Genomic DNA, 19621 nt, shown 5'->3' on the forward strand with positions numbered 1-19621 from the left:
GCAGACAGCCTGAAACAATAGCTGTGAGAGGTATGAATTTCACCATTCATTTGAGTAGGTGCTTACTAAGGTGCCAGTGATGATGCCTAAATGGCAGCAGCTAACAATTTAGCTTGTGAGACAGGAGAGGAAATAAGATATTATTAAGAGTGGCACAATCTACTCAAAGTGATGGATCATGTTGGATGCCCTTAAACAACCCATGGCAAGGATGAAAGAGGGTGCAGCTTGGGGAGTTGTCTTGAAGTGTTGGCTCAGCTTTCAAACGTTTGAGAAATGCAGCCTCATACATCAACATCATACAGCATTTGACTCAACCACCTATGGTGCTGCATTCCACAGGTCAACAATTTAGGGTGGGCATCAGATCCAGAATCATTGAGCCACTGCAGCTCCTGCTGAAGATAAGGGTAAACTTTGGAGCTCAGAATCCCTTGCGGGAAGAGGGGGAAGTCAGGCACTGTGCAGGTTACATCAAATTGATTCACTTGACATTTGCTAGTCAATTTTATCAAGTGCTAGCTTCCCTCATATTTTTTTTTTTTGGTTGATCGGCGGTAACTACTGCATCAAGCAAAGTATTAATGGAATGGAAAGATAAAGGGTTAATGCTCTGCTGTTCTATGGCATTTACCGACTTGGCATGATCCTTTCTTATACTCAGGGTGCTCCTGTTGTGATCTACCGGCTGCGGGTGGTTTAATTCTCCAACAATGAAGCTTTACTTCGATTAATGAACAAATTGCTATTTTCACAAGGGCTCATAAGACAGCTAGTTGTTCCTTTCTGGTTATTTAGGGGCCCTTAAGGCTTTCTTTGGGGACCTCATTATTTTCTATATGACTTCAAAAAGAAATAAACAAAGCCCTAAAGGACATTTATGGATACATAAAGCAGAGTGAGTTATCCTTCTAAAGGAAATGGGGAAGAACTGGTGAAGGAATCAGGAGGCATACAAGTAAAATTCTTAAATATTCCAAAATTGCAAAGGGTCCAGGCATCCTCCCTGCGTATTAATGTTGGACCAATATTAATAACATGCAGACAATTCTGTTCAATCATTAACATACTCAGGGTTAGAATTAATCTGCAGAGCAGCTTATTTAATAAGCAAAATGCAATGGACCAGATCCTCGGCTGGGGTGAAGCAGTGGAGCTAAATGGAACCACGAAGATTTACACCAGCTGCGGACCTTGCCCAAAAGGGTGCAAAGTCCAATGCATGCTCCCCACTGCCCGGACAGGTGAATGGTGATGCTGATGAATTTCACTGCTTGCTGCCATGTGGTGCTTTGCACTAAAGTATCTTCTGCTGCTCCTCTTTCCCTGACTATGTTCAGGAAACAAAAATCTGAATTTGCAAGCTGCACACAGATAGCTCCCATGTGAATCTGTGGGCCATATCCTTGGCCAGTGAAAGTGGATGCAGCTCTATTGAAGTAAACGGAGCTACACTGATTTACACTAGCTCAGGCTCTGGCCTAAAATGTTTTCTTTATTAAAGACTTTGAGCCCGTCCTTCTAATCTTCCTCATTTGGGGCTATGACGTTCATAGAATCATAGAATATCAGGGTTGGAAGGGACCTCAGGAGGTCCCTCAAAGCAGGACCAATGGCAACTAAATGTTGTTAGCCCTTGTCCAGGTATTCAGTGATAGAGGAGGGTGAAAGGAGAATCTCGTCTTGAATGGTTCACATAAGGGCTGGGCAGGAAGTATAGTTGCTGCACTCAGCGTCTGCTCCCCGGCTACCCTCATGGAGAGGGAGAGAATAGGTGGAACCACAGGTCTGCTTCCCCACCCCTACTCAGATCTAGCCATCTGCACAAGGGGCACGCCTTAAAGGGCAGAAGCAGCATGTATGTTTTCCTTGTGTACTGGGGAATTCCAGGAGGCGGAATGAACAGGAGGAATTACACTCTTAGGTGCTACAAATCCATGTGATCTCCGATGAAGGGCTTTGCCTAAATAGTACAGTCTACAACCCTTTGTCTGCTATCACTTCCTTAGTCTAATTTAGGGCCCAACCCTGCATGGTGCTGAGTATCTTCCACTCAGATATATGAATTAAATCAAATCTCAGTTACATCCAAGGTAGCTGAAGGCAAAGGGAGTGGAAGGCACTTGCTACATGCTGCTTCAGAATGGGTTGTGGACCACACAGCAGAGTCCTGAATTGGATCTTTTCCTGGAATAGGAAGGAGGCCACTTTCTGAACGGACTTGTAGGGAAGAGCATCTGTCCTGGCCACCCCGCTCCCAGATGGGACTGGCTGGCATGGAAAAGTGTACAGAATGTTGGATGCTTCTCTAAGTCAAGAGAGATTTACAAAGGTTCTGTGGTTTGTTTTACTCATCACTAAAAGTCAGGGGCAACACTTTTCTGATGAGAAAAAATTACTCTGGGTATCTAAGGGAAGATTAGGAGGAGCTCCAGAAGACGTTACGGGGGACAATAGGATGGGGAGGAAGAATCTCAAAAATTACAAAGTTTGTTTCTGTTTTTTTCTCCCGTCAAGATTCACCATCTCTAAGAACTATGGAAATAAAATATTTGTTTTTAAGTAAGAGCAAGGTCAAGCAGATGGTGGTAACAATTTCATCTGCTTGAATATGTATTCCACACACCTCCTGGGTGTGGTGTTCTGTCCTATTTAGTGGCACTGAGACTATTTAGAGAGAGAGATTAATGAATCTGCTCTACAGCTTTAGCTAAAAATCATGTGGGTTTTAGTTCATGCAGTAGAGGCTCATGCACTAAGCTTCAGAGGTCCCAGGTTGGATCATGCCTCCCGATGACCGGGGTCTGTTGATGTTACTACATGCTCCAATGGCCCCCTCCAGCGCTCCAATGGGAGCTGCAGGGGCAGTGCCTGCAGAGGGGGCAGTGTGCAGAGCTGCCTGGCCGCGCCTCTGCGTAGGAGCCGGAGAAGGGACATGCCACTGCTTCTGGGAGCTGCTTGAGGTAAGTGCTGCTCAGAGTCTGCACCGCTGAGCCTCTCCCCACGCCCCAACCCTCTGCCCCAGCCCTGATCCCTTCCTGCTCTCCAAACCCCTTGATCCCAGCCCAGAGCACTCTCCTGTACCCCAAGCTTCTCATCCCCAGCCCCACCCCAGAGCCCGCACCCCCAGCTGGAACTTGCACCCCTTCCTGCACCCCTGCCCCAGCTCCGATCCCCTTCTTGCCCTCTGAACCTCTCGGTCCCAGTCCAGATCACCCTCCTACACCCCAAACTCCTCATCCCCAGCCCCACCCCACAGCCTGCACCCCCAACCAGAGCCCTCACCCCCTCCTGCACCCCAACACTAATTCTGTGAGCATTCATGGTCCGCCATACAATTTCTGTTCCCCGATGTGGCCCTCAGGCCAATAAGTTTGCCCACCCCTGCAGTAGAGGCTCATGCACTAAGCTGCAGAGGCCCCAGGTTCGATGACGATGGGGATTTGTTGGTGTTACACATACACAATCCTGCAACGGTAGGGAAGTGGACTGGATGACCTAATAGATCTTTTCCACCCATTATTCTCTCTGCTCCCAAACAAGAGTTTTATGTTGAAGTCAATGGGGATGTGCTGCTGTGAAACTAGTGTCTTAGAGTGAAGAATCAGATCTTAGGAGACTCAGTGAAGAAATCAGTGAAGACGTCTCCTCAGTGTTTAGCTGTGAAATTGAAGGCTGAGTTAAGAAGCGGATGGAAAATAATATTTGCAAAATATTATTAGGCTATTATAGCAATCAATTGCATTCACTCACTCTGAATATGGCATTCAGGTTTGATCATTTCATCTTAAAAAATAAAGTAGAGTAACAGAAATAAAATCAGTCCGGAGAAGCGCAACAAAAATGATTAGAGGCATGGGGATGCTTCCATCAATGAGAGATTAAATAGACTAGATTGATTATTTCATTTGGAAAGAAGAGTAATGGGGGACATGACAAAGTTATATAAAATAGTAGCAAAGAGAAGATCAGAATGGATCTCATATATACCCTGCCCCTTGTTCCATTGAAGATCTAGGAGTTTAAATTGGAAGCAGGTGCAGATCAAGAGACTGGGGTTGTTTGATGGTATACAATTTGGTAGCTTGAAAGCAACTAATGGGCTGAAAACTTTCCCTTTTTAATTCAAAAACATTAAAATACTTTTCTAATTTAAGTGCCCCGAAAACATTTTTCTAGAAGACTCTGTCCATATTTTTGCAGGCTCATGCCTATATTCTGGTGTCAGTTGGTCATATCAATGCCAGCTGTAGAACCATCTGACAGTCAGTGGATTGATGGGTTTAACAACCAATGCCAAACAGGGGAGTAAACTGTAGATGGGGGCTGTCTGTCTTCCAGCTTGGGTGAGACGTCTGGTCTCATTCAGAAGATTTTCTTTGTGATCACATCAAGTCAGAAACTTGGTTTTAAAAAAATAAAGCTGAAGTTCAGTTGAAACGGATGGGATGGCTTGAGAGGATGCTCAATCCTCTCTTCCTCTACCTACCCCAGAGATTAAATTAAGAATGGATACTAAAATATATATTGATGTACAATGTATAATTAACCTACCAGTGAGAAGCCCGCTGCTGCAGGATATTTTTGAGGAAAATTTAGTAAGATTTTTTTTTTAAGGATTAGACGCATGTGAATATGAAAGAGCATCTGTATAGTCACTGTACGTTAGTTAGGCTGAAGATTTTAAAGGCTATCAATCAATATTCTTGCTTCAGAGCATAAACTGAACACTCCATCTGGTGTCAGGAAGAGATTTTCCAATGCTATCGTACTGAATGTAATGCCAAGCACTTCCGTGTAGGGTGCCGTTACCAAACAAAAAATCCTTCTCTTAACTTCTTGGCTATCAGTGTCTTTGTCTAGGAGGTTGAATATGATTATTGATCATCTCTGATGACCTAAGGCCTTTTGGATTTATATTTTTAATTAGCTTCAGAAGGAAAAATAATTTGACAGTAATCAAAAACCCCAGCTATCCAGCCCATTTGGACAGACACTGAACAATCTATAATATGTTTTCCTTGGAGAAGTTACCAAGTGTAAATCACATATCTCTTGGGTGTGGTGCTCTGTCCCCTCTAGTGGCACCAAGATCTCTTAGAGATTAATGAGTCTGCTACTGCCTTAGCTAAGGGTCATGTGGCTTTTAGTTCATGCAGTAGACGCTCATGCATTTACCTCTAGAGGTCCTAGGTTTGAGCCCGTCTGCTGACAACTAGGGTCTATCGGTGTTACAAGTGGGGGGCTTGTCCGGGATCTCAATTGGGAAGTCTTTGAAGCTCAGGACATGCTTCCTCAGCTAGGGGAAATATGTAACCCACACACCTCCTGAGTATGGTGATCTGTCCCTTCTAGTGGCACCGAGACCACTTAGAAATAAATGAGTCTGCTACTGCCTTCACTAGGCGCCATATGGCTTTTAGCTCATGGTAGTAAAGGCTCGTGCATTTAGTTCCCAAGGTCACAGGTTCGATCCCACCCACTGATAACTAGAGTCTGCCGGTGTTACACAACGAACCAAGTGAGAGCCCACTACCTGGGTACAAATTATCCACAGATCTCTTCTAATGCTTTTCTAAAAGCATTCAGCTCCTCTTACAAATATTGAGCATCAGCTGGGCGTAACTCAATGCTTCCAGCAATGTCCATGATGCACAATAAGATGGGCCCGATTCTCCACTGCCTTGCACCTTTTGTAGTCAAGTACACTTCTGCAAAAGGAGTGCAAAGTGGGGGTAAAATTGCCAAATAAGAATGTTTCCAGTTCACACCCACTTAGTACAGGCATACAGGCAGAAGGGCAGTGCTGAGAATCTGGTGGAGGCTCTCTCAAGCTAAGGGTGTTCCATTTTTAATAAGTACCTAGGGGAGGATGTCCTTGAACCTGTGTCTTCCAGGTAAGTGCCTTACCCACCAGGCTATAACATCACACTCCTGTATGTTCCCTGGTCCACACAGTATTCATTGTCATTACAAATTATTATGACTTGCTCCAGCCATTTTGTAACTCTAGTCCTCCCTTTGATTTTTAATTAAAATGCAAAATTCTGAATCATTTTGACATTTCCAAAACATTTTTTTTTTTTTGGTTTGGTCAAAACTATTTGGCAAACAACACAAATTCATGAACATTTCTGGGTCAAGTGAAATTGCCTTTTTTGGTGAATAAACTATTAACTGTATAATTTTTGCCCATGTCTAATCTTCACACTAGGTTCTATCTTGTAGTCCTTCCTGCCGCAATACTCCCACTTAAGTTACAGGGGTTTTGCCTGACTACTGATCAAGCTCACAAGTGAAAAATTACCTCTAACCAAAAGAACACAAAGCTGGTCCTGTACCATAAGAGCAAGCAGCAGATCTCACAAATATGCAAATCACACAGTAATAACAAATACTTTGTACTTATCTGCCCAACCAAGCTTATAACTACTGTATCAACTCCGGTAGTATCTATACCTTAATATAGCACTTCTGACACCAGATCTCAAAAGCACTTTAAAATGAACAATGGTTATTTTTACTGTTAATACAATAATTTTATATGATATTAATCAGAATTGAGAATGAATGCTGTAGGATACTGACTAGATCGTCCCTGTCCTGATTAACTTTTATGTTAAGTCAAACATTAGTGAATTAAGCCTGTGAGCTAGGTATTATCTCTCTTTTGCAGGAGCAGTTAGGTGACCTGTCCAATATCAGGCAGGAAGTCTGTGGCATGGCTGAGAATAGAAGCCAGATGACTTTTCCCCCCTCTTGCTTTAATCCTAAAAACAAACAAATACCAACATTATCCCATGTGATGATAATTTCATTGGATCAGCTAGCCTAGAAGTACACTTTGTGTGGAACTAAATGCTAGCCAGATTTTACTATTAACTGTGATGTCTGATGAAAGAAGAGTGGTTACTTAGCAAGTCTCACATTTGATGCCTTTTTTAATATAACACTCCTGGATACAAAACAAATTTTCTACTACACAAATTCACTGGCATGTCATGTGAATCCAGCACCTGAGAAACACCAGATGTCTTGTGGGGAAGGTTATAATATATATTTTCCCCGTCTGCATAATTTATGGCATTTTAAGAGAGGAGTGAGAGAACATTTGAGCAAGCAAGGCGCACTGCCTTTCACTTGTGTGCTATTACCCTTTTGCTGCTGGCATGTCAATGCAGCCGAGCAATTGCTTCTGGTTTATTAAATAAGGTCCTGCACTGATTTAGCTACGGTCGTGTAATTCTTTCTATGGGTAAGGGATGTTTTCCCTTTGCCAATATTTGATTGCTACATTCAGCCACACATTTGCTTAACTTTGCAGCAGGGTGCTCTACCCGGGTGTGTTTATTTTCCTTTTTTTTTTTTTTTGACTAAGGATCACAATACAGATGTATCTCATCTCATGCTACAAGAAAAGATCAGTAATTTAGTTAGTTCATGCGCACTTTTAAAGAAACAGGCACATCACTTTTAGAGGTTCATTCATCTTGGAGTGGAGCCCTAACAATATATAGATATCTTTCAAAAGCACTGGCACATATTCCTCTCTTCCGGCTGTGTGCTCCATTTTGCACAGACAGTGGAGATGTTAAACCATTGTAATAAAAAAGCACTCTCATTTCTGGCCAAGGTAATCATTTAAAAAAAAACTGGAAGGGCAGCTTGCCATGAAGCATGCAGCGAGGAGAATGAACTGAAGTATGCTGAGCTTAAAGAAAACTTTGGAAAACATTCCATTTAGAAACTGTCTGCTTATAATAATAGTAATTGCATTTGCATAATCCCTTTCATGCAAAGATTTGACAAAGGGCTATTAATTAGAGCCTCAGGACAGCCCTGTAAAGCAGGTACTGTACAAATGGGTATGATGAGGCACAGAAAGGAAAATTGGTTTTGGGCAGGTGTAAAGACCTGGGGCCAAATGCTGATCACCTTTATTGTAGTGTAAATCCAGAATAACATTGATTCAATGGAGTTGATTTAGATATGAGCAGTGCTAGTCTCCGGGAGTCCTAATTCCCAGTTCCGTGCTCTAAACAATAGGTGATCACACTGTTTTTCTCACTGCATCCTATATCTAGTGGGGCAAATCTGCTCTCCTTCACATTTGTGCATATCCAGAGTGCGCAATTGTTTTTCTCTGGCTTTAGGCCATGTAGCCAAGATCAGATTTAGGCTCCTTATCAGGTGATCTATTGTTCACACCTTCAGAAGAAAACGAGACTAGATGCAGGTTTTACTTAAGCCCATGCTAAGCTCGGCGTCTGGCTCAATAACTTTGCTTTTTGAGAGTTCACCCACTGCTATTACTGCTCACCTTGCTTATAAACCTGTACCTTTGTCATCATGCACACCCAGAAAGGTAATGAAACCATACTGCCATGGTGCCCATATGTAAATAGCACAAGTAACACATTTCCAAGCGTGCTAGTACAGTGGGGACCCAGGCTAATTTGGATGCTGTTCTGGCTCTGTAGTACAGCCATCACCAATGCCAGTTAATATTTCCACCAATTTTCTGGCGGAAAGCGGTTTCCCAAGCTAGCTTTTGTTTGCAATTAGCTCAGGTCCACTTGGGAAGTTCTGCTTTGAAGCCAGTGACATGATTATGGCCCAATGTAACTACAGCAGATTGGAGGTGAGAGATGGCCTGGAAGAACGGGCCTTAATTGACCCACCCCCTTTAACCCACCCACGCGAGCCTGCAGAAGGCAGCTGATGCTTTAGGAGAGTCATCTAGCAAGCCATCCAGATGGAGACACCTTTGGAGAGGTGGTCTCTCAGGCAGGAACAATCTCTCCAGCGTTTCTCTCAGGGTGAAGCAGTTCTGCACAGGTCCTATGGAGCTGAACGTCATCACATCCGTGATCTAGCTCTCAACATGCAGGTGGGTGTGGAATATGATCTCTGAGTGTGAGTATGGAAGGAGGCAGGATTCTGAAGAAACAACACGGGCCTCAGCTCTAAACACAGCTCCACATTATTATTTCTTTTTGGTTGCCTGGTTTTGCCCATTAGCTTAGATGTAGAGGTTCTCCATGATTTTCCTTGTTGGCTGTTTCTCGATTTTTCCCCTGGTGTTAGCCATTCCCAATTTATTTTTAATGGGCTTTTCTATCGTGGGAAGCTGTAGTGACTTGATTTTTACATTTTCTGATCCCTTGCATTCAGATTTTCCAATTCCATGTTAATAGTGTGCACTGTGTATATTATGGAGAAATGGTTAGAAGCTGGAAGTCAGGATGACTCCTAGGCCCTAGTTTTGGGAAGTATTCTAGCCCTTTCATGCCTCACTGATAACATAAAGGAGCTAGAACTCTGAAGTCTTTCTGCACTGAAGAGTCCCCCATATAAAGAGTTACTCAGTGAGTGTGAACGCTGGTAAATCAGCTCACCTCAGTCCCTGACAAAAATGTGGCACAGGAGTCATCGAAGACAGGAGAATACGCAGCCAGAGTTTCATTCTGGGCTGGAGTAGAGTCCATAACTTAGAGAAGCCCTTTGGGCCCTTAGAAATTGTGCTAGGGATGGGCCCAGAATTTGGAGGTCACAAAGGTGACAAGCCACTACCTTGGGGTGTACCTCTTGAGCTGTACTACTCAGGATGACCGATTGATTTTTAGTTGACTTTCTAAAAATTACATTTTTGACAAATTATTATTAATCTGTGTCTGCTAGTGACTTGCTACCTAACCTGGGCATGTATATGACAGATGCCAGACACGTCACATAATGCACAAGCAGAAAATGCTCCCATACCATGATCATGAGGGTTGGACTAGATGGGCATGGTATAAGAATGTGAATACCTTTGTGCTTCACTTTACCCCTTTGTAAAATGGTTTTAATAACACTTGCCTCGCAGACCTGTTGTGAGGTTCATTTAAGGTTTTCAAATTGCATCAAGATCCACAGATACTACAGAAATACAGATTGCACATATTATCCACATGGAATGGTGGTACTCTCTTTCTCTTGGTTTACTAGAAGTGCCTTGCAAGTTTCACTCTCTTGTACATTGTTCTGACATCTGGTTGCATTAACATTCGCTTTTCACAGGGTTCTCTGATTCCTGCTGCATGCCTATGCAGTCTGAACAGAGAATAAGATGGAAAACATTATACATATAACAAATACAGTTCTACTAAGGCATTCCCTGACACCAGATACTTAATTTAGATAGCACTCATTGTTCTGTTCAGTCACCAGCCCCGCAGGCTGAAACAGATGGACAACACAGATGAGGTTATTGGTGGTCCCCATGGAAACCAAAGTTCACATGACAAGTTGCCTTTGGACTTGATCTTGCAACATTACTCCTTCAGTTTAAAGGGCCAGATGCTTTAGAAGACAGCTAGCGCCTCCCCCTTCCTACTTTGATATAGGCCACTGTAGACTCATGGAGACTCAACTCCTTGAAAGTCAATGGATTCTCTGAAGAGAAGGAAGGTGTTAACATGCTGTACTGACTCTCTTTCCTCCTTCTGCATATTCAGAGCCTATCTGGGCTTTCTTCCTTCTGTGCTTGCCTCCATGTTGTGGATGGAAGGGAACCATGTAGGTCATTGTGTAATGTAATTCTGAGATGAAAAGTTGAGTTATATATCCATGAAATCTCATTTTGTGTCATCTTCAAAATACCACATGCATGTCAACCAAAATAGCTCTTTTTTCTTCCGATGCTTTATCTCACATAACTGGGCTGGTCTTGTTTCCAGCTATGATATGCAAATTTGGCTCAGAGCTGGTTGTTCCTACTGCCTCTGCGTGATGTAGATACTGACACTGAGGTCACTTGCACCAGTTTAACTACATTGACTTCTCCTGTACGCTAATGTAAATGAGATCAGAATCAGGCCCTTGTACTGTCTATGTACACGTTAATTTCACTAAAAATGAGCTTTGTTGGTGCTGCACAGAAATGTGCAGACTTCTAAATATTACATTTTTTAAAATAAATTATCATTAATCTTCCAAAGGTACCAAGAGGACTCAAGATTACAGCCCCAATGTGTAAGGTGCTGCACATAGTAAGATACAGTCCCTACCCTGAACAACTTACATTCTAAATAGACAAGGCAGACAAAGGGTAGGAGGAGAGCTACAATGATAAGAAGATCGGGAATTGAGCCACAGAAGAGTCAAATGACTTGCCTACAGAAGCCTGTCACAGAGCGGGCAGTGAACCCTGGGTCGTTTTGAGTCCCCATGCACTAACTTAACGAAAGAACCATCCTTCCTTCTAATCAGTACACATCTCTGTTTTTCTGTCCTTAGTTCCTGATTATGAAATATTTTCTTAAATATAGAGTGAAAGTTTCTGCTCACACATTATCGGGAAAAAAAACAGGGTATCACTGGAAAGTAGAGTGCCACTAATAATAAAATGCCCAGAGTTTGGGGAGAATTGGAATAGCTAATTATATAGCTTTAAGATATGTAATTATTTTGTCACATCATATCATGACATTTCTCCAGAATATATAAGTGTGTGTACACACATGTAGTGAACAGGCCTACCGTTTTTAAGGGAGAGAGACACAGTATTGCCAACTTCAAGCATTCAAAAATCATGAATCAGCTCCCCCAAATCCAGGAGACTGGCTTAAAAATCATAAGATTTTAAAAAATAGTGAATTTGTGTTATTTTTATTTGTGTTCTGGTTTTAAGTTTCATATTTTCAAGATTTTTTTCTTAACCACAGAGGCCAGAAAATTATTTTAAAAAAATTGAAAACAGAGATTCTCATGTAATCACCAGGAGTCCAAGAGTGGGGCCTTTAAGAAAAACACCATATATCATGAGAGATGGCAACACTTGGGACAATCAGTAGACATAGATGAATATGGCATAAGTAATATTTGCCAGGATTGCATTAATTCCAGTGAAAACCATAAATTTGCTTGTACAGTAGATATAATCCTACAAAATTTTGCATGAGAAAGAACATTATGAATAATCACACAGCTATGTAATAACATCAGCGTTCACGTCAGAAGTGTTTGGCAAATAGGACAGCGGAAGCAATCCTATGAGATTTAGGTGGCTAATTACACAGCATAAATATTGAATTATGAATGCTCAATATTCAGAACAATAATCATATCAAACAACTCATGGGCAACTGACCACCTAAATATGGGTTTGCATAAATCACTGTCAGTGCAGCTGGTCAAGACTGCTCACATTTTTAAATTTTGGAACAAATCAGAAAAAAATCTCATGACTTTTTTGTGATTCCCCCCACCACCCATTTTTGATGTATACTAATTTTGAATAACAAACTTATAAAAAAATGAAATCTCATAAGGGATAACTCCCATGCCAGAGAGGAGGCCAAAGTCACTGGATACATTTTTTTGCTTTGAATAATTCATCCTATTCTCATACTCATATATTGTAGATATATTTAAATTATTTCAGTAAAAAATCTGACATAGCCGATGGAGAAAAGTTAGGAAATGTTTTTCATTCCTTTTTTTTTTTTGGCATATACTGCTTTTTGGTGGAATTATTACATGGAAAGATACAGCAACAAAGTGAAAATGTACAGCAATATATAGAATTACATGTTACTCTGTACAGTGAACAAGTTTCTTACTTCCTAGTGCATTTCTTCTAAGTGACAAACAGGAAAGACTGGCAGATTCAAATTAGGGGTTAAACAAAGGGTAGCTAAGAAGAACAAGAAACAAATACCCTTGTTTAAAAATAGAATTAGATTGAACCTAGCAACCTGAGGGAATTGACATGAAGCAGATTATACGAAAATTGAGAAGGTTCTTTTATTACAGTTTAAAACAGAGAAGAAATGAAAAAAGTACCTGCTTTACAAGATTCCAGCGCTGCCTTCAGCCATGCAGAAAAGCTAGTGGTATCAAACCAATAAAGATTAAAATGAAACTCAAAGACAAACAGAGATGGTCCATTCCACCCTCTCTTTTTCTGTGTTCATCTTGTAACAATGCAAAGGTACAAAGCTTTATGGGACGTATTCTTGCCCCGCAAGATGATCAATTAGAAGGTTAATGTGCATTAAAATTTTAGAATTAAAGCAGGAACTGAACAGCTTTTTTATTACAATTACCTTTAAGGGTTGATTATTCAAGTTAACTTTCCACACTGTTTCAGCTCCTGCCTTCATTTTCAAACCACTTGTGGTTGAATGCTGACATCTGAGAAGAGAATGGAGAAAGTGCATTGCTGAATATGAGAAGGCGTTCACAGAAAACTCTCAAACAAACAGGCACCTTAGTTGTGTTTAATAATCGCAGGATAAACTGAAACATTTCCGGTATATGATGTGGTTTCACAGTCAAGGAGCTATCTGCTTTGCTAGTCCAGATCATACCATTGATCCATCTAGGTTGATATCCTGTCCCTACAGTGTCTGTGCTAACTGATGCTTGAGTAGAATTTGAATTTACTTTATAATGCACCTAGCCAATTGTGCAATGCTGAAGAGTGTGGGATTGGGTGTTTTTTGAGTGTCAATTCTTACACACCAGTGTAGATTAGGAGGATCAGGCTTTTTAGAAAGAGCTAAAGACAGCTTTGGGCTGATAAATGTTAGTTGGGCCCATTCATCCCATGGATGGCAAATATTAATGATGAAATATTGGGTTTCTTGTTGGTGAAGGCTGTTCATTCTTAAGTGAGGACCGAGTATTGGTTTAGCTCAGATGGGTGTTTGCTAGACGGTAGCTCAATACATTATCTCTTGAGATTAGTAGTTTCTAGAACTGGCCAGAAAATTGAATTCTAGGGAAAATGTTTGCCTTTTTGATTAACACAATTTTTTTTCAGATTTCTGACAAAAATCCCCCCTCCCCTCCCCAAACTGGAGGAAAGCAGAAACTTTCTGTTAAAAAAAAAAAAAACAGTTTAGTCGAAAATCCAATATTCAGACACAAAAAGTTTATGGAAAAATTTTGACCAGCCCTAGCAAGTTCATTGTTGCCCTTTGTCTAACTTGCCCTTTCTGAGAGAGGTTATTGAGAAGATGATGGAAAAGTCACTGGCAAAAACCAGAGTGTATGGTCCTCCATCCATCTCAGTCTGGTATGGGGTCCACGTATGGCTTAGAGACTACACAGGTCTTAGTGACTGTTGATCTCCTAGCAATGGATAACAGTCAGATGGCCTGATCTGATTTTTTTTTTTTTTGGTATATCATACTGTCAGCACCCTTTCTTATGGATGACTACGCAGAATTGATTACTTGACTGCACAGGCTGGCAGGAGTAGACAGGATGGCTCTTAAGTTGTTCCCTGCTTAAAAGTCCTCTCTGGTATGGTCCTGTAGGGTTCCTTTCTATCATCTCTCCAGGTCAGATAATAAGGCAGTTTGGGCTGAAGTGTATCAGTGTGCTAGTGACACACAACCCTAAATTGGATTTTCATTGGCGCAGACAGTGTGGTATCACAGCTTTCCCAATGTGTGGCTGGGACCCAAACAGGAACCAGCTGGCTGAAAATTTTTTTTTTTGTAAGATGATTGATTGAGGAAAGCAGGGTAGAGTATGGCAGGGATGGTGTTTGCTCCCACAACTGAGAACTTTACCCATGGTCAGTTTTGGGGTACTTTTAGGTCTCCATTTGATCTTGGAGTCTTAGGTGGCTTTGAGGTCCAAAAGTGCCTTTGAACTCCTGTGAACTCATCTGTTTTTCAATTTATGTGGAACTGCCACCCACGATTTTTTGGCCTTAAGAATAGATAATCCTCCTGCACAAAACCTGTGGTTACCCTTGAAGACTGCTTAGAAGCTGCCAAATGCAGTGCCCTTGCAGCTAAGCACAATTGGCTAGAGGCAGCACATTACACTAATCCTCCATCTATGTCACTGGTTTCCTACTTGCTTCTGGGTTCAGTTTCCTAAGAAACAAAATACTTGGCATACCAAGGAGAAACTCTTATCCCATTATACATTAATAGAACTTAAATAGCAAAAAAGCTGTATATCCAGCTAAATATAAACCTGAAAAATTGATGGAATAATGCAGAAGTTCATCTAACCACCCAAGTAATTGCTTTTTCCTCCCACAGCTATGAACAATAAATCAAACACCAGAGATCAAAACACGTATGGTTTGGTCCCTCTAACTGCCTTTGTATCTTGGCTTAATTGCTGCCCATCTTCCTATGACACAGATACTTACTTATCCATTAATAATGGTTCTTTTTTCTAGATCGGTAAAAGGACAAGCTAGCTCCAAACTGGATGCCCACAACACAGATATTGGTTGAACCCAATGGGACACCTAAAAACAGGTAATACCACATCCTTACTATCTTGCACTGTGTGAGGAAGACCAGTATGAATTGACCTAAACTGAATTTTTATAGCTTTTAGTGCAGGACTGTATAGGCCATGTACAACATTTATTTCAAAGGCTATTTGAACATGAAAGGTAACCTTTTTGCTTTGTATTGAATGCAAAAGTATCATAGAATATCAGGGAATCATAGAATATCAGGGTTGGAAGGGACCTCAGGAGGTCATCTAGTCCAACCCCCTGCTCAAAGCAGGACCAATTCCCAACTAAATCATCCCAGCCAGGGCTTTGTCAAGCCTGACCTTAAAAACTTCAAAGGAAGGAGATTCCACCACCTCCCTAGGTAACGCATGCCAGTGCTTCACCACCCTCCTAGTGAACAAGTTTTTCCTAATATCCAACCTAAACCTCCCCCACTGCAACTTGAGACCATTACTCCTTGTTCTGTCATCTGCTACCACTGAGAACAGTCTGGATACATCCTCTTTGCTTTCAGGTAGTTGAAAGCAGCTATCAAATCCCCCCTCATTCTTCTCTTCCGCAGACTAAACAATCCCATTTCCCTCAGCCTCTCCTCATAACTCATGTGTTCCAGTCCCCTAATCATTTTTGTTGCCCTCTGCTGGACGCTTTCCAATTTTTCAACATCCTTCTTGTTGTGTGGGGCCCAAAACTGGACACAGTACTCCAGATGAGGCCTCACCAATGTCGAATAGAGGGGAACGATCACGTCTCTCAATCTGCTGGCAATGCCCCTACTTATACAGCCCAAGATGAAGTTATCCTTCTTGGCAACAAGGGCACACTGTTGACTCATATCCAGCTTCTCATCCACTGTAACCCCTAGGTCCTTTTCTGCAGAACTGCTGCCTAGCCATTCGGCCCCTAGTCTGTAGTGGTGCATGGGATTCTTCCATCCTAAGTGCAGGACTCTGCACTTGTCCTTGTTGAACCTCATCAGATTTCTTTTGGCCCAATACTCTAACTTGTCTAGGTCCCTCTGTATCCTATCCCCACCCTCCAGTGTATCTACCTCTCCTCCCAGTTTAGTGTCATCTGCAAACTTGCTGAGGGTGCAGTCCACGCCATCCTCCAGATCATTAATGAAGATATTGAACAAAACCGGCCCCAGGACTGACCCTTGGGGCACTCCGCTTGATATCGGCTGCCAACTAGACATGGAGCCATTGATCACTACCCATTGAGCCTGACGATCTAGCCAGCTTTCTATCCACCTTATAGTCCATTCATCGAGCCCATTCTTCTTTAACTTGCTGGCAAGAATACTGTGGGAGACTGCATCAAAAGCTTTGCTAAAGTTAAGGAATAACACGTTCACTGCTTTCCTCTCATTCACAGAGCCAGTTATCTCATCATAGAAGGCAATTACATTAGTCAGGCATGCCTTGCCATGCCTTTCCCTTGGTGAATCCATGCTGGCTGTTCCTGATCACTTTCCTCTCCTCTAAGTGCTTCAGAATTGATTCCTTGAGGACCTGCTCCATGATCTTTCCAGGGACTGAGGTGAGGCTGACTGGCCTGTAGTTCCCCGGATCCTCCTTCTTCCCTTTTTTAAAGATGGGCACTACATTAGCCTTTTTCAGTCATCCGGGACCTCCCCTGATCACCATGAGTTTTCAAGATAATGGCCAATGGCTCTGCAATCACATCTGCCAACTCCTTTAGCACTCTTGGATGCAGCACATCCGGCCCCATGGACTTGTGCTCGTCCAGCTTTTCTAAATAGTCCCAAACCACTTCTTTCTCCACAGAGGGCTGATCACCTTCTCCCCATGCTGTGCTGCCCAGTGTAGTAGTCTGGGAGCTGATCTTGTTCGTAAAGACAGAGGCAAAAAAAGCATTGAGTACATCAGCTTTTTCCACATCCTCTGTCACTACGTTGCCTCCCTCATTCAGTAAGGGGCCCACACTTTCTTTGACTTTCTTCCTGTTGCTAACATAAGTATCATTTATTTTATATTCAGGAGTTTTATACTGCATTTTTTTTTCAAAACCGTTAGTGAATCTGTTAAAGCTTAAAGGAAATATAACATTACATAAACAAAAATTGGATATTAAGGATAAGAATTTCTGATCCTCTTTCCCTGGATCTGCTAAACATTGTGGCTAGATACAAAAACTTTGTCAAAGCCTTTTTCATGGAGCTAAAAGGAACTGCAGTGAATTCTTGGTTTAAGTAAATCAGCCCAGGTGATTATTCTATATCTGCAATGTAGAAAGGCCGGTTAATAACACTGCCAGGATGAATTTCTTCATGTGCAGTAGTTTTTACAGTAAATATGATTTCACTCTGGATTAGCCAGGATTTTCCAACATATTCCGAATAGTTTATAAGAAAAAGACTAATGCTGAAAAGGGATTCCTTGCAATACTTAATGCCACTGAATGAGCAATTATGTTTTTTTCCTACTAGTTATTGGTAATTACTTTAGGAAGGCCAGAATAATATAAGCTTAATGCACTGCTCTGTACTCTAATCAAAGGCAAAAATTATATGTCATTCTAAAAGGTAAATATTTTTCTAACTGTTTTCCTTGTAGAGTTAGCCATGATAATCTAAACCAATATCAACTGCTTGCAAGCGTTTGAACCCTATGGGAATCAAAGGGGCTCTCCCCTATGTGGAGTCCCTTGTAAGTTTGGGTTGTAGGATAAGATCTTTTTTAAGGGACCTGACTTCACCAAACATCCTGGTTTTCCCAGGAGTATCCCTTCCTGGACTGTCCCAGCCAATTAAAATGAAACTGGGGTTTTGTCCCAATTTTGATACATATCCAGCACCCAACCTAGTTACCAAAATCCTCCTAACCAGCTCCCCATCCCATGCCAATCTTGTTCCATATGACACTCCTCTAGATACCAAAACTTTCACACTACTCTGTTCCTGGTGATATTAACAATGTTGTCCCAATGTTCTGATTTTAAAACGTGGTCACCCAGCCTGGCTCTGCTAGTACAGCTCTGAATTCCTTTCCTGTATGTAAGTTCTTCCTTTCTTGTCCCCAGACTTCAGTCTGGAACACCTGGTTCTACTACCTTACATGCCTTCCCAGTCACTTGAGTCTCAGTTTTTACAGTTCCACTGAGCATGCTACATAAATCATAATTTATTGCATGGACTATATGACTGAGGGAGGGAGGAAATAGGTTACTGTAATGAAGTTACACATTAATTCAGGTTTATTATCCACACATTTTGTTTGTACTCGATACCTATTCTAAGCGGCTTAACATTATGTGTCCTCCTACTTTTTGTCTTTAGCCTGTTAACTACATTCCATGCTTTCAATTGTTCAGTACCTACTTCTCAGCCCATTTGCTAACCATCCAGTCAGTTATCCACCTTCCCAATCCCTCCCCCACAAAATCTGTTATCATCGCCCCAGTACAGCTCTCAGAATTTTAATCTGCTTTCATCAGCTCTGGCTGCTGATATTGTTGAATCTAAATGGTCCCCATTGCAGACAATTGTGACCAAAGGTTATTTCTTTCCTTTTTCCCCTATATTCTTTCAAATCTAAAAATGGGGCAGGCAGGACAGAGGGATATGGGCTGTTTCCCAGTATTTCCTCTCTCTCTCTTCTTTTCCCTATTCCTATTCTCTTTCATTTGTTTTTAAAACGTACCTGCCTCTGGCTGCTCTCTGCACCTGGAGCCATCTGTTTGGAGAAGGAATTCAAAATGGAGGGCAAAGTATTTCTAATGGAAGCCTCCCCCCTCAGAGGAATTGTGGTAATTAGGGTAAGGGTCCTCAACACACAGCTCTAGTTACAACAACCAAGGGCAGCTCGGACTTGATTTAAGAACGCACACATTTAAATGGAAGCTTTGTTGAAATGGGGGAGGAAGAAGGGTGGCTTTTATGGCTAAGGTACTAGACTAGAACTCAGAACATCTGGGTTTAAGTCCTGGCTTTGCTACAGGATTCCTGTGTGACCTTGGGCAAATTACTTAATCTGATGTGCATCAGTTCCCCATCTACAAAGATGAGCATAATAATACTTCTTTCATTTATTTAGATTGCATGCCTCTAGGAGGCAGCTATTGTTTCTTACTGTGTGTACTTGCTCGCATAGTAGGGTCATGGTTGTGGGGCTGGTAGGTGCTATGTAATACAAATAATAATAGCAAAGAGACTTAAACTGCTTACCTGAAGCTGGTCACGGCTATTGATCTTATTGTGTGTATTCCTCTTTAGAAGTGGGGCGTATTTAGTCTTTATTCTTTATGTGAATTATCTGTGAACAGATTTTATTTTAATGAATTTGTGTATTTGATACGAGCCAGTGCTAACACTGGTGCTAACAGATTTTCACCATT

This window comes from Chelonia mydas, chromosome 1, assembly GCF_015237465.2.
Source record: "Chelonia mydas isolate rCheMyd1 chromosome 1, rCheMyd1.pri.v2, whole genome shotgun sequence".
Taxonomy (NCBI): Eukaryota; Metazoa; Chordata; order Testudines; family Cheloniidae; genus Chelonia; species Chelonia mydas.